This window comes from Apium graveolens, chromosome 3 (assembly GCF_009905375.1).
Source record: "Apium graveolens cultivar Ventura chromosome 3, ASM990537v1, whole genome shotgun sequence".
Taxonomy (NCBI): Eukaryota; Viridiplantae; Streptophyta; class Magnoliopsida; order Apiales; family Apiaceae; genus Apium; species Apium graveolens.
The window spans coordinates 190701635-190714007 of record NC_133649.1 but is presented as its reverse complement, the minus strand read 5'-3'; positions in this window follow the sequence as shown (position 1 = coordinate 190714007).

Here is a 12373-nt window from a genome sequence, read left to right as displayed (position 1 = left end):
TGGTGGTTATTTTGTCACACAAAATGCCTTACAAATATAATCTTCCAAATCCTGATGCTGTGGGACAGGGCACAACCAACCCTGTTCCTGACCAAAGTGTTCATTTTTCTTCACTTAAATCGAAACATAATATCACCCCTGATTCTTCTCCAAAGGAATCAGTTGCAAAATCAAAGACAATAGCTAAGTCTGATTTGTCTCAGAGAAAATCTGGTCTCAAGGTTTTTTCACACTCACCTATATCTTTGGAGCAATAAGGTGGAGTAAGGGAGAAAAGTGTTTCATCAGTAATAAACATCAAGGAGATTGAAGAAAGAAATAAAAGGAAAGTTCGAGTTGATATTATGTTGGTTGATGAATCATCAAACAATGAATGTGACAGTGATGGTCCATTTGTATTCAAGAAGCCTGCTAGACCAGTGGGTTTTCTGGTGCTAGTGCAGGAGAAGGCCAAATTTGGTTGTAGCTGCTAAACCTAAGAAAAGAAGACTAATGAAGTTAGCAGAAAAGCTTCACAAGAAACCAAATGGTCTTAGAGTGTTGGCTGATATTGCTCTGGATCAGGAATCTACAAATCCTGACAAATTATTGTCAAATCCTGACAGGTCTCAAGAAATTCCTAACAAGATAGTGACAATTCCTGATCAGACAATTTCTACATCTCACTCAGCCAAGATAGTTGAAATTTCTAAGGAAGTTGATCTGCAGAAGTCTATCAAAAGGAAAGCACAGACTTCATCTATTTCTCAAAGCAAAAAGATCAAACTTCGATCACCACAAAAGGGGTACAGTACACAAGAACCATCTTCTCAAAGTGAAGATGCACCTGTTAAAACCCCAGCTACAGAAGAACCACCTGCTCAAAGTGTAGGTGCAAGCATAACATCACATCTGACTGTTTCTGACATTTCTCAAGAAGTCATATTTCTGTGGTTGATGACATTCTGAAGACAATACAAGATATGGAAGCTCATCAAAAGTACATTGCTGAATTGGATGCAGTTATCAATGATCTTATCTTTGAGAGAAGCACACAAGAACCTTCAGTTCAAAGGGTTGAATAAGTTTCTACACCTCAAGTCACACAAGAACTAACAACTCAAAGTTTTGTTGCAGGCTTAGTATCAAATTCTATTATGGAGTCAATTCTGGATAATCAGCATATTCCTGACAAAATGACAATTCTTGATGAAGCTGTTCCTAATTCTACAGCTGTACTGATCACTTCTCAAGAAAAGCTTGAAGCAATCTTGGTACAACCACTCAAGGCTATACCAATCGTTGATACTCCTCAAGGTACAAATTCTTTAAACTCTATTTTCTCTGTTGATATGACTATGATTAGACCTTTACAAAGGAATACCTCTAGTCATATGATCATAGACAACTCTTCTCAGCCACCTCTTATTTCTGTAGGACAAATTTCTCTGAGCTTTTCATGTGAGATTGAGAGAAAAGATTTAGTGAAAAATAGAATTCAAGAGAGGCAGGATCCTTACCTGGCGAAAGGAGAGGTAGTTGAGAGACATGATTTAGTTAATCCTTGTGAGGAAGCTGTAACGCCGCCAAATCCGGGGTCAGAAGATTTGGTCGTCACAATGAAACCTCAATCCAAAACAACATGTTTAATCAATATACAAATGCCAGCGGAAGATATTTATCATCTATGACCCCAATTAATCCAAGATCTTTTAAGGTTACAGTTCCGGAAACAAGAATTCCAAATTCCATTAATAATTTTTTTCACTTTCCTTCCAAACACTTTTCAATAATTCCAAACCTTAAAACTTAACTCGCTAGCATAACTTCGAAAAGAAGTATACTAGACCCAAATACAATACATAACTATAGAAGATTTGGTCGTCACAATGAAACCTCAATCCAAAACAACATGTTTAATCAATATACAAATGCCAGCGGAAGATATTTATCATCTATGACCCCAATTAATCCAAGATCTTTTAAGGTTACAGTTCCGGAAACAAGAATTCCAAATTCCATAAATAATTTTTTTCACTTTCCTTTCAAACACTTTTCAATAATTCCAAACCTTAAAACTTAACTCGCTAGCATAACTTCGAAAAGAAGTATACTAGACCCAAATACAATACATAACTATAGTATAATATAATATAAATAACTTTACATAATAAAACTTACACTAGTCCGCAAACCCTGGACCAACCACCTTCCAAAAGCTTTTTCTTTGCTTCCTCGAATTACACGGCTAAACAGCGCAAGTTAATCCTCACTAGAGGTTAGAAAATATGCAAGTATGAGCAAAAAAATGCTCAGCAAGATCATTGTAACATATATATGGTCGTTTTGAAATAAAACCGACATCTGCAATAACGCATATCATTTTAAAATCAGAATTGCAGAAACAAAAAATTTATTAAAGAATCGAATAATTGTTTCTCACTATATTCAAAACTCTTTTAGATATTTTCGAGCGAAATGCTTCAGCAATACTTTGAATCTTGATGAGAATAAAACTCTTAAAATAGTGTTTACGGAAATATCTTAAACAACAATAACATGAAACAATGATTATGGACTAAATCATAAACTTTATTCAAAACCGAACTCTTGATATTAATGCTCCTTTTGTTGTCATATCAAATTAGATATTAATTCGAACTTTGATGCTCACAACATCCCATACTGAAGTCAACATCAATCATCTATACTAATACCACTTTTGATATTTAACAACAACCTAAATATCCACATCAATCAGAAGCTGAATCAAAACTACATTTCACCTTTTATCCGAAACCAAAACACGTGATAAATCATTTATTATATGATTATCAAAGTAATATAATAATTTATATTGGAATCCTCGAACGACGGTGTGTTGCCACCGGTGATCAGCCGTGGAGCAACACCGGTATGCCGAAGCATATCCAACTAAACGATGGGGTACCCAAGGTACATATCGGCCTAACAAGGTGTTATATCCCATATAACACATGGCTCACGCTGGAACGCCGCCATGGCCTCTTACGCAATCATCCAATCTTAAAATATTTTATTGAAAGGGGTCATAATACTCGACACCCGTAATAACTTTTTTCCCCCATTCACTTGGGAAGGAATACTCGCAAAACCAAATCTTTTTTCTCAAAACTCAAAACATTTATAAATCCCTTCATTTGATAAGTAAAATCACTTAGTTATTCTGAACATAGAATATCAGAAGAGTATTTGCATAATAAACATTTAATTTAGCGATATGTAAAACATTTATCTATGTTGAACTGAGAATCGGAAGACAATACTTGCATAATAGGATTCAAAATAAATATCACTTGAACAATAAGTGATGATAGGGATACATGCCTTTGAGATTTAGCAGTTAGTCACACTCGCAAAGATGCATCTATTCTGACATTCTGTCTAAAAACATCTTCGTCTTTCTTTTCAACACTTTACTGATATGTTGCTCCTGCGATTGTTCCCAGATACCCAATACCATTCCATCTTACTCTTTATCCAACGTCTTTTCCTGATCAACTTGAATGATCCGCATCTATAATTAAAAGATACAACTTTAATCGTCTAAACGATAATTACTCAATGAACTCCGCGTCAAAATCCTATTGTCTACCAATACGATGGCCCAAACATAAAGAAAACAGTCCAACACAAGACTCTTGACTCATATACGCACGTAATTCATATAACATATAAACACAAAATCCACGTATCATATAATTCATATAACATACGACTCAGTTCGCCAAAAGGTTCGACTCAATACGTTTAAAACGCAAATCAGGTCAAAAATATGATTTATCGATCAAAAATCAACTCAGAATGACTCGTAAAACAAGCGTCCTTTCGAAACAAAAGAATTTGGATCTCAAAAGTATTTTTAATGAAAGAGAGATATTTTTCTGAGTCTAGAGGCATTCGTTTCGTATTAAATGGACGAACGATTTATTTAATATGAATTTCTAAAGATTTTTCGGAATTAAAACGGGTCTCTGAATCATTTTATAACTAAATAATAGGGCTCGAACACCCGAATCTGACTTTAAAATAATTTAATAATAATTATCGAGAGTTAAATATAATTTTAAAATAATATTTTAAAGCTCGAACTATTTTTTAGAATTTTTAAATCAAAATAATTAATTAAATCTAATTAAATAATCAATTAAAAATAATTAATAACTATTTAAATTAATCAATAAATAATATTTAAATTAATTGACTAATTAAATAATTAAAAAAAGTAAAATTAATTAATTAATTAATTAAGATTTAAATTTTGGAATTTAAAATAAATAACAACAATTCCTGAAAATAATTAAAAAGGAAAATACATTTTTTTTAAAAATCAAATAAGATTTTGATTTATTTTAAAATAAAAATCGAAACCGGGTTGTAATCGGGTCGGGAAATGGGTCACGGGTCGCCAAATATACGAAGAACACTTAAGAGAATCAAACCTTCGTTTCTATATGATATTGAACTCAGAATTCGACATATAATATACCAAATCGATCAGAAAAACGTTATCTATAACATGATATCATTAAAACATAGGAATCATAAAGTTTTAGATTTTCCGGAAAATTAAAGAATTAATTCGAATTATGAAAAATAACTCGAATTTTGAAGTTGGTTCGGCACCAAATATGATGATTGTTTTGGAAGGGTGGTGATAAGAGCTTCGATTTGGTTATAAGAGCGTTTCAAACGGAGTCCGATAACACCTCCAAATTTCAGTTTAATTCTCAAGAACACGAAGAACACGAAGAACATTCAAGAATTTAATCCGAAAATCAAACAGCCTTTTGAGCATGTTATGGAACTCGAAATTTAACATATGATATATCAAATTGAATGGCAGGAGATTCTCTACAACATACAATCATGAAATCAGACAAACCAAATTATTTATGAAAATTCATATTTTTACTAAATAATTTGAATTTTTGTAAAAATAATAGAAAAATACCGATGAAATATGGGATGTTATGGATGATTAAACTAAATTCTACGCGTCGAGAGCTTCGATTTGACTGCTTGTACGTCGAAATCCGACTTCGGTAACACCTCCGAATCTTGGTTTGATCATGAAGAACACGACGAACACTTATCGGTTTCTCTCGATAATTATGAATTTTTACTGATTGATTATGATTATATGAATAAAATGAAATAAGGAAAGAGCTATTTATATTTATGGAATATTGGATCGTGTTGGATCGTATTGGATCGATAAATTAGTTGCTTAGTCGCTAAGTAATGCAAAATGATCCGAAAATAGATTACTTAGCCGCTAAGTAACTATAAAAACGATACAATTTAATACTAGATTTGGATAATTATCAAAACCGGGCTTCTTATAAAATACTTTATATGAAAATAATGTAATAATATTCCGCCTTTCGAGAATACGGGTTTTGTTGATTTATCGAATTGATTATCGTATCGAAAATTGTACGTCAGGACGAGTACAGGTCAAACCGTAATCTAAATCGAAAAAGTTAAAACACGGAAAATGTTCAGAATAACCAGATTTGGTTAGGAAGGAGTTTTTCGAAGAGTTTCGGGTTGTAAAAACGTAAAAACGGTTGAGGTTGGACGACTCCCGATGTTATAAAATAGTTTTGTAATTACACGAAAAATAATTTTTAAATCTGTAAATCATTATAAAATCATATAACGGTCCAAAAATTACCAGAAAAATACTATAATTATTTATACTTTATTCTACACATATTAAAAATCAAAATACTTACATTTTATCTCATATAAACACCTAAATATAAATATCAATCAACATATAATTCACCAAAATTCCCAGAATAATCACATAATAATTATTTATTGATAAAAATAATTGCACAATATTTCACGGATATTACAAAACAATTTCAATTTACCGATATCAATAAGATCGACTTTCAAATAACTTTAGAAAATAATACATTTAAATAAATATTTTCAGAAATTAATAAGGATCGATATAACACTTAACAATTAGCACATTACCATTTAATAACACAACCTCGTCAAATAGGAATAAAATATCCACCATTTTATTTTTTCCAAATCATAAAATCACATAAATATATTCAAATATTAATAATAATTATTCTGAAAATACGGGATATCACAAAGCTCTGACTATTAAAAGTCATGAGATGAGTGGTGTGAGAAGTGATGAGATCACTTTAAAAGAATAGAGAGATTTAGGTACTCATGGTTCTTTTCTTACAGGATCTACACATGTAACTAAGCCTTCTAAGTCAAATTTTGATTTAAAGCTCAAAGGCATAGTTCCTGATTCTGATGTTGATTCTGATATTCCAAAGAGATACTCTGATGATCAAGATGATTCTGATGACTCTAGCGATGATAATCCTGATGATGCTGTTTTGGAAGCTGGTATTGAAGCATCTAAATTCTCTACTTTTGGTTCATCATCTGGTCATGCTGCTATTCTACATCCTCATAGGGCTTATGAATGGAATCATTCTAAGAGATTACCTAGTGAAAAGATATCTATGGAATCTACTCAAACTTTAGTTGATCATGATGTTCAATTGGTTTCACATGCTGATATGAAAGCATCTATCAAATCCACCACAGTTTTACTCAAAGGACTGCATTATTCTATCTCTGCATTCAAAGAAGATATTGTTAAAACCAGAGAAGAGCTTTCTGATCTTTTTATGATTATTAAAGGTACAAACAAACAAACTGGTCTGCTAAAGAGAATGTTTAGCTTGGAAGCCAAATAAGATCATATGTCTGAAAAGCTGACAGCTTTGGAAGCTGGAGAGAAGGCTACAATTTCCAAGTTAGATGTTATTTTCTCTCTTCTACAGTGTCTAGATGCCAAAAAGGGGGAGATAATATCAAAGATAAAATGTCAATCTGAATCAGTTTTGAGGAGAAATACCTATTCTGAAAATATTGGTAATGAAAAAGAAAAGGAGACCTCTGATGTTGTGGAAGTTGATGTTGTGAAAGTTCAATCTGGAACTATAATTCAAAGTCTAAAGAAGACACATTCAACTCAAGTCTCTAAGGATAGATCATATGGATCTAAAATGGAAGCTTCTCTTGTTACTCCTAGTTCAATTCCTAATGACAAAGTTACAAGTTCTGATGATTTTCCTGACACTGAAAGAGTGATAGTGATTCATGATTCTGTGAAGACTGAAGAAGAAGAAATTCTATTTCGAATGGACTTACAGATTCTCTCTGCTTATGTTGAAACTGTTAATGTTGAAAACTTCAAGGAAGAAGAAATTATTTTTAACAGAGAAGAAAGGGAACAGGATGTAAATATCAGAATAGTTGTGGATAAAGCAGATCAAGAATACAAGAATATGCTTAAAAGATTTGAGAGGAATAGATGGAGAAGTACAAATAAGAAGATGTTGCAGGAAAGAGCAGAAATGAGGGTCAAGTATTTCCAAAGATCAAGAACAAATGCAAATGGAGAAAAATTGTTGATCTTAATTGTAATGATAAATTGAGTTTTACTCCTGGAGGAATAACGATGGCTGGTTTACTTGGTTCTAATACCATGGGAGATAAGAAGTCTTGGTTATAATAGGCTAAGAAGCTTAAGTTAATTGAACCATTCACAAGAGCTGAAATATAACATAATGAAGCTAAACTTGTCAACGTAAAGTTGTTGAACTTTATACGTGTTGGTAGTCTTGATCAGGAAGTAACTGCTAATCATCTGGATAGACTTTAAACTGTGAAGATTATTCTTGACAAACATGATGGTTCTGAATCTAAACAGAAGATCTTACTCTTATTACAAAATGATTAAGTTCAAGTTCTTTCATTTGATGAACTGATAATCATGTCTACAAAAGAATTGAAGTACATTCACTATTTGCTAAGAGTTGAAGATGAAACTTCTAGGTTATGGTCGAACATGATTCTTTCCAATATCAGAAGAACGATACGGGATGATGGTCGATATTATTTTAGATCATATGTTCCTAAATACATGAATTTCAGAGAGCCAAAATCAACATGAAGAAAGGTGAAGCTGTCATTGAAAATTTTCTTACTCAGAGACATATAACTATGAATCCTAATGGAAGAAAAGCTTGCTATGTTTCATTGGAAGACATGATGACAGAAAGAGAGAAAATCAGAAGTCTGGGAGCTGCTATCTATCAATTATCTGACAAAACAGAGTATGACAAGAATTTAAAGATTAAGTTAGAAGATATTCTGTTGAAAAAGATTGATGACAGAGTTAAAGCGTTTGTTCAGAGATACGCCAGAGTTTATCAAAAAATATAAAGATCAAAGTTTGAAACAAAGTAAGCTTTACACTACTTATTTTGTCTATCTGGTTTTTGGCACTAGACAATTCTATTACAATTCATGCTTATTCTGCAAAGCATAAATTGGGGGAGATTTTTGAAAAATTGGCTATGTCAAAAATCAGGATCTGTCTAACAATCAGGATATGATCAACTGCTGTAATATGATTATCCGTTGAAAGCTTCAATATCATCCATTGACGATCGTTAGTCATTCGGTTATATACATAAATGATTATTCGTTGAAGCTAAAGCATTTATCTGTTGATCAAGGCTATCCATTGACAATGACTTGGATGATAAGTCAAGACTGCGAGATAAATCAGGAGGTCTGATTTATAGGATCGTAGTTCATTTTGATATGTAAAGTTTTAGAATTATATTGTAACATATCTTGTAATTGATAGAAGACTGATTTGTAGCTGTGTAGTATATAAACACAGAATAGGTTATCAAAATATGTGGTGCACAACTCGAGTATTCATATAACCCATAAGCTCTTAAGAATATTATTCTCGAGAGAGTTTTGTAACAGTTTATTAAAGATTAATATAAACTGTTATTTGATTCATCTGTTCTTCCTTGACTTTCATAATACATTAATTTGTTTAGTAATTATAACTAACCCCCCCTAAATAATTACTTTACTGGGCAACACTGCCAACTCCAAATATTGGGTACGGTATCTCTGTTCATGAGTCGTATGATGTCTTGAGTAGGCTATTAACTTACCATGCTGCATTAACACACAACCCAATCCTTATGAGACGCATCACTGTATATCACAAATTCTCCTTAGTCATCAGGTAACACCAAAACTGGAGCGGATATCAATCTTTTCTTTAACTCTTGAAAACTTTTATCACACTTAAAACTTCATTCAAACTTCTCATTCTTTCGGGTTAACTTGGTCAGAGGTACTGCAATCTTTGAAAAATCTTTAATAAATCTTCGATGGTATCCAGCTAATACAAAAGAAACTTCTTACTTCTGTGGGTTTCTTCGGTCTTTCACAGTTCATTATTGCTTTAACTTTTACGGGGTCAACTCGAATCCCTTCACTAATAATAATATGGCCAGTATATTGAACTTCCCGCAACCAGAACTCACACTTTGAAAATTTCGCATATAACTTCTTCTTTCACAACACTTCCAAAGCTATCCTTAGATGCTCAGCGTAATCTTGGCCTATTTTTTAATATATCAGAATACCATCGATGAATATAATTATGAACTTATCTAAATATTCCTTAAAACTCAATTTATCAGATCTATGAATGCGACTGGAGTACTAGTCAATCCAAATGCCATAACCAAAAACTCGAAATGACCGTACTAGTGCGGAATGCAGTCTTACGTACATCTTCCACCTTAATCTTCAGTTGATGATATCTAGAACGCAAATCAATCTTAGAAAAATATGAGGTTCCCTTAAGCTGATCAAACAAGTCATCAATTCGCGGTAACAGATGTCGGTTATTGATTGTAAAATTATTTAACTCCTGATAATCTATATATAGTCTCATACTCCCATCTTTATTTTTACAAATAGGACAGAAGCACACCAGGTTGAAACATTTGGCCTTATAACGCCTTATCCAACAATTGTGATGCCCTCCAAACCCGGGTCAGAAGTTTGGTGTTCACAACACACACACACAAAATATATAAACCTATCTATGAAATGATATATATGCAATGACCCTACTTAACACAACCACGGATCGTAAAAGGTTAAAGTATGCACACAAGCAATAACCTTAATTACAATACATCGTACCAAATCTCAACTAGTTTAACTTACTACTGGATAATAAACATTCTTACAAACTTTCAAACTCAAAACTAAAACAAAAGTCTCCAGCTAGCTTGATCCAAATCAACCTAGAATCCTAGCTCGTACACTGGTTTGGGGATCCTCGTTACCAACAGTTTTATTATTAACTGGAAAAGAACATAAATAAATTCGCAAAAGTGAGCTAACTAGCTCAGCAAGTCACAGTAACAATACTGAGATTAAACAATAATCAAATAAAATGATTTAAAGAATCAAGTTTCTTGATTAGTAATGATTAGAATTGGATATTCACTTTTATTTTAAAACCAAGGTTAGGCTGCTGATCAGTCACACACTAACCCCGAGCAAGGCACACAGCTTTGCTCTATATACTAGATCCAAGGCACACATTGGCCTAATGTTACCACGAATCTCGTCTGACCATGAATCTGGTCCATATTTAGAAGATAATCCAATTCTATAATAACAACATAATAAATAATGTAAATCAATGAATAAAATCATAAAAAAACATTCGTCTCAAAGCATCGGGTGATTCGTAAACACCATAAGGGTATAATAAGATCTATAAAGATTGGCTTCCAGCCTGTAACAGAATCAAATAATAGAAGAATAGGGGTTTAATGGTTACAAGGATTAGTTCTCTGATGTAAAAGATATGAATGTTTGTATGTTAAAAAAAATCCATTTCGGTAATCAGTTAATGGTATGTATGTATTTATGGAGTAATATCGTATATACGTGGTTCATATCTGGGAATTCAACAATCAATGGTTTACAAAGAATATAGCTTATGGCTCAAATATCAATAAGAAGAATTAGTTTTTAGGGTTAAGTACTTCAAAGCACTTGCAATATAAAATAGGAACTATTTGGAATACTAAGCAACATATTTCAAAAAAGGTTTAGAACACTTGCATTATCTCAATTGACCTTCACTTTACTTGCTCACATCTATCGATTCTTACTCACTGACCACTTGCTTTCCCTTTCTATGCCTCTCTTTCTCTGCTAGATATTACAAGTATCTATTAATACTTATTCTTATTCATTCTATTCATTACAAGCTTCTATATACCCTTCGTTTCACCCAAATCCGATATACGGATTGAAAGTTATGACAAAAATCGTCAAACAACAAACACATAAGCATATCACACAACAATCATATAGCACGTAGCACATAGCACGCAATATATCTGAGAAAAAAAAAATTCCAAAGAAGGTTCGGGGAATTTAATACGAATTTTTGTATGTTTTTCGGAATTAAAACGGGTAACAGAATCGTTTTATAAATAAATAACAGGGTTCGAATATTCGAATTCGACTTTAAACTTATTTAATAATAATTATCGAGCCTTGAACATAATTTAGAATAATATTTTAAAGCTCAAAACTATTTTTCGGAATTTTTAAATCAAAAGAAACAAATAAATATAATAAAATAATCAATTAAAATTAATTAATAACTAATATAATTAATTATTCAATTAATATTTAAATTGATTGACCAATTTAATAATTAATTATTTACTAAATTTAATTAATTAATTCAGATTTATTTTTGAATTAAAAAAATTCGGAATTAAATTAATGATTTTTTGAAATTTTTAAATATTAAAACCATTTTTTTAAATTAAAATAAATAGAAATTTTGATTTTTAAATAATTTTAAAACAAGAATCCTATTTTTGCAAAATTCTGAAACTACAGGGACTAAACTTCATCGTTTTCAAAACCTCAGGGACTAAACTGCAAATTTTGCACTTCTCGCCGGAAAAATGAGGGGTTCACCAGAGAACACGATCCCGGAATCCTTCGACCACCACAAGCTCTAGAATTAAACTACAATTACCAGCAATACAACTATGCAATGAAATCAAGTTAATAGCCCCTGAGTTGGCCGGAGTAGCTCGAAGAAAACTCGCCGGACGGCGAGTTCTTCTTTTCTACCACCAGCTCGACTCCGGTATCATTTGTTCATCAAACTACCACCAATCGATTCATCTTTTCAAGTTCTATATGTTGGTATCAATCAATTTCACTAATAACTCCGAGATCAAAACCCCCTAATTTCAATTGAAAATATTCATACGAATTAAGAATCTTAATTTCATAATTCGAAGATTAAACACAATTTTGAACACGTTATTGAACTCCAAATTGCTATTATGACATACCAAAATGACCAGAATCAAATTCTCTACAACACGCAAGCATCAAATCACACAAACAACATCAAAATCAAAAATTC